The 4,856-nt window shown below is 42.0% G+C and overlaps 1 long non-coding RNA gene across 1 annotated transcript; it reads right to left on the bottom strand.

The window, feature by feature from the left end:
* Window positions 1-245: 245 nt before the first annotated feature.
* LOC118477365 lies at window positions 246-991 on the bottom strand. Its single transcript, XR_004858324.1, has 2 exons — window positions 798-991; window positions 246-727 (listed from the first exon to the last, which is right to left on the bottom strand). It is a non-coding gene; the product is annotated as an uncharacterized LOC118477365 (long non-coding RNA).
* Between the last annotated feature and the right edge of the window lie 3,865 nt (window positions 992-4,856).

The following is a 4,856-nucleotide window of genomic DNA, read 5'->3' as shown; positions in this document are numbered from 1 at the left end:
GACAATAGCACCAGGTGTCATTATGCACCAGTGGTTGGATTTAGATGAACGAGTGTACTTTTTTACTTTTTTACTTGTTTTTACTTGTTTATTTTGCACAAACTCAAGAAGCTCGCCACTGGTATAATTCAACCTAAAATAAGTTTGCATAGTTTTGCATTTTAATTAGATCTATGTTTGGAAGTAAAAAATGCTTATGAAGAATACAAGGGAAGTCCTTTGATTTCTTTTCTTTTCTTTTTTTAAAAACTTTTATTTTGATGCTTTTGAACGTTTGAAGTGTGTACTGAAAAGATACATTGCCAAGTTTTTTGTTGAAGCCTGTGAGCCAAATGTACACATATAAAGCTGCCAAGGATGTGTCATTTTGTTCTCTGGTTCTATGTTTTCACGTAGCATTTCAATAATGTAATGAATGTGGGTTTGAAAGTTGCCAATAAAAATGTTTATTTTTATTCATTTGTCTGTTTCCTTTGATTGTGAAGTGTGAGACACTGCGTATCACACAGGGATGGCGGTGGTTCCGAAATATCCTGGAAGTTCCCAAATATCCTGCCGCCAGGTGCAGGATAAATGAGAATGGTTCCGAAATATCCTAGGATTTTTGGGAAACAGTTCCGATTTATCCTGGTTCCAAAATATTCTACGACAACGGTACTGGAGGCCAGGTGCCGGTACTGACACCTCCTTCGGTAGGACCGAGAGTTCCGGTACTGGGTACCGGTATCTGCCCATCCCTTGACGCAAGACGCGAAGTCTGTGACGTCAACTACTGGAGTCACTCCCAGTACCGGTACCTGCCCATCCCTTGACGCAAGACGCGAAGTCTGTGACGTCAACTACTGGAGTCACTCCCATTACCGGTACCGGTGCCCTGGTGCCCAGAAAGTACCGACACTGAATTTCGCCGGTACCACTAATACTGAGCACTATTTTAAGTGTGCGACCCGTAAAGATCTAGATCTAGATCCAGCCTCATGTTTTCTTTTTTTTTTACTTGGTGCTAAATTCGACTGCGATTCTATCGTTTGATGCCCATCATCCCTTTTTGTGGACTCCTTTGTCAAATTCTTTTTCTTGCCACTGGGAACAATCAACACGATTCTGTACAATCACCAAACCGGAATAGAGATTCAGTCTACACATCTATTTTATAGATCTAGATCTATTTGGCAACTTGGAAACACTTGTGTCACTTTGCTCTTAAGATTTATCGCTCCATTCCAGTAGAGTGTAAATATAGTAGGCCAATGACTTTCAGAGACTTTAATGCACCGATCATTCCTTTCATCGAAATAGGGCCCAGCTAATGTATTATACGTCTTAAAAATGGAATGTTTTATTTTTCTTTCTACAACATCAGCTCTTGGCTGCCGAAGGCTTTTCTATCATTGCTATCTGTTATTTTTGTGGTGGCTGCTATGTCTTTGATTGCATTGCTATCCACGTCGTCGTGAAGTTTAGAGGATGTAAATTTGATAATTGTAGGTGTTTTTACGCCCCTATCGACATGATTTAGATCATTTAGAAGGCTGGTATCGGTCGACTGAGGCAGTCATAGCCAACCTGGTCAAAGATCGATACAACATCACAGCGGGAAGACCGAGATTAGCCTACTCTAACAGCCACTTGTCCGAGACAATCACCTGTGCATATTATGACCACTTCGTTCTGCCCTCCCAACCACCTTGCGGTTGTCTTAAAATATAATGACACTGTCCAAGACACCCGCCTGTCTAAGACAATCATTTTCCCCCTCAAAAATGGGTCGCCGATCTTGGACTCTTTCGATTGTACTCGATACAAATTTTCCCCAGACTGGAATGGAACTCGAGTCTCCCGTGTGCAACGGTGAAGTGTTTGACCACTACACCACAGACGCTGGTGGTGAGCCAGGAATAAAGAACTGGACTCGATCATCATTTTGGTGTGTGTGCGGGGGTGGGGGGGGGTGGGATGGGAACTTGGATAATTAAGAGATTTTTTTAGCAAGGGTGCACTTTGGAGGGGTGGAGGGGGGGGGGGAGGGCAGGGCGAAAAAAGGGTAGGGCTGAAAGTTACCTGTAGTGGCATTTTTATATTCAGACTCATGTTTTATGTGATAATGTTCAGTCGAACCTGTCGGTGACGACAATCTATTGTCGAGGAGAAAAGTGTTCGTCTGAGACCTAATATGGTCCTATTTGGAATTTGTTTTTTTAAATTAAAAGGCAACAACAAAACAAAGAAAGCCAAGAAAGAAAGCCAACAGATGGGGGCGGGGGTTAGAGGAACTGGTCGTTTGTGCACGCACGTGATTGTCTTAAACAAATTAAAAAGATGGTCGATAGAGCAGGCCCGACTGTATTGTGATGCAGATAGCCGTGCAGTAACTGGATGTTTACAGTCTTAAGGTAACTGCTTGATTTAAATAATATGAGGCAGCGTGGTGGAATCAGGCTCTCGTTAAAATAATCAAAGTGAAGAAACATGCATTTTTTCGCAGGTTTATGAATTTTTTTTATTTTTATTTTTTTGTTTTTTTGGCTCAACACCTTTCATACCCATTAAAGAACTCATTTCTGTGTGGATTTTCATTTAAAATGTTGATTAAAGGCACAAAAAATGTAAATTTTCATTTACCACGGACTCTTAAGATAAGGAAATAACTAATCTTTGGCGGCCATTTTCTCTCTAGTTTTCCCTGAAAACAAGTGACCCCCACCTCCTTCTTTCGCAACTATCTCGACTTGTATTCAAGATAAATGGATATTTTTTTTCATCCAAAATAAAGACAAGTGAACGAGCTTTAAGATGATACCAATAACTCTACATGCCCATAAATTGACGAGAGCCTGATTTCAACACGCTGCCTTATATATAGATGGGAATTTAGAAGGGCATTGGGGGCGGAATTTTTGTGCGGAGAAAAATTATACCCTGTTGGGCACAGATTAGCTCAAAAACAATATTTGTGTGCTTTTGTCTAAATAATTACTCCAGCAAACCCTCGAACACCCACAAAGATTCTCGGCTTCCCGGGAAGCATACAATGCAAGTAGTCCATTAAGCACTAAATTAAACACTAATAAACTGACAACATCTTTCTATGTCTATAGCCGACTATCTATTCTCATTTGGGTGAAGTGAGGCACATTCGTGTAAAATGCCTTTCCCTAGGACACAAAGTCGGGTCCAGACGGAAGTCAAGCCTACGTCCTTTCGATTGGGAGCCCAACAGCCTAACCATTAGACCCCCGATGCCACAATAGATTTCAAAAGCAAGCAACATGATATCGACCAAAATCAAGATTTCTACACTATTATTCGTTGATACCTCCCAAAGCCCAACCCCAGGACCACGTCCCGGGAGGTGGAAACTGGACAAAGTAGGGGATTGCTGGGTTCAACGAAGTACGGTGTGGCTTTACGCCACTGAGGCGTCACGCTAGCCGTCAAGGAGAACTCGGGTCACCCCGAAAAGTTGCAGGCTAACGGGGCTCTGGTGAAACTGTGACAAGCCTAGTAAGTCGGCAACGGATTATTTATTGCTAAAAACACAGAAAGAAGAAAGAAACGGACTGACATAGACGGAAAACGACCCGGAAACGTTAAAGGATTACGAGAAAGGATTTGTTATGCCAAACATGGACCACGAACAAGACATTAGAGCAAAAAAGTGCAAGATCTGAAAAGCGATGCCTTAGAAAAGCAGTAAATTAGAAACTCTGTAATCCAAGAAATGGTGGGCACAAATGATGTCATGCATCACATCCAACACCAAAGAATCAAAAGGTTCGGACATCTCCTACGATTACGAACACACCATCCAGGCCAACGTTCCTACATCCAAAAATTCGATGGCAACAATGCTAGAGGGCGACCGAGAAAGACCTGGATAGATGGAAGCAGGGAAACATTAACCACCCACTTCATCCCCCTGACCCAAGCTCTCCGGCTGGCGACAGAGAGACGTCTCTTTCTTCACGCGACCACCAAAAGGGAAAAGAGGCGGATAAAAGAAAAAGGAAAGTATTCGTTGATGTCCCCTTGTAGAGACGAATCTACCCCTAAAAAGTATCCATAGTCAAAACTTTCTGCTCCTTGGGTACAAATTGGGACCCCCCCCCCCCCCCCCCCCCCCCCCCGGAGGAATCAGGCGATCGTCAATTTTTGACCATGTGGAGTTATTAGTATTGCATTAAAGTTTGTTCATTTGCCTTGCTTTCGATGAAAGAATTACCCATATGTATATGTTCACATATTTGCGATTGAATAAGGTGGGGGTAGCCTGGTTTCAGAGGTAAAATTAGTGATAAAATGGCCGCCAAAGTTTGGTTATTTACAAAACCTCAGAGTCCGTGGAAACTGACAATTTACATTTTTTTGTGTGCCTTTAATCAACTTTTTCAATATAATTCACACTGAAATGGGTTCTTAAATAGACATAGAAGGCGCTAAGCCAAAACAGAAAATTTCGATTAAAATCGTCAAACTAGCGGGAAAATGTCCGGGTTTTTTTTTTACTTTCATTATTTTGTCGAGCGCCCGATTTCACCACGCTGCCTCACATATAAAAATGAATTCTCTATTTAATAGTTATCATGTCTTTCTAGATGTCTTGCTTGGTTATAAAACCAGTTCTACCATGATCTATCATAAAGAAATTAATTGAATATATAAGTATTTTACGTCCTCATCGACACAGTTTACAATAATTAGGAGGCGGGCTTTCAACCCTGTCTGTCATAGACAACCAGTGCAGAGAGGGATACATCATCCCAGTAAAAAGACCGGGTTTCTAAACAAAAAATCCCCCCCCCCCCCCCAAGGAAACAAACTAGTGTGTTCAGCGTGCGTCAACGAAGCGCCCAACC

This window comes from Aplysia californica, unplaced genomic scaffold (assembly GCF_000002075.1).
Source record: "Aplysia californica isolate F4 #8 unplaced genomic scaffold, AplCal3.0 scaffold00073, whole genome shotgun sequence".
NCBI classification, from domain to species: Eukaryota; Metazoa; Mollusca; class Gastropoda; order Aplysiida; family Aplysiidae; genus Aplysia; species Aplysia californica.
The sequence above is the reverse complement of the archived record's forward strand: the minus strand, read 5'-3'. Positions and strand labels throughout refer to the sequence as shown.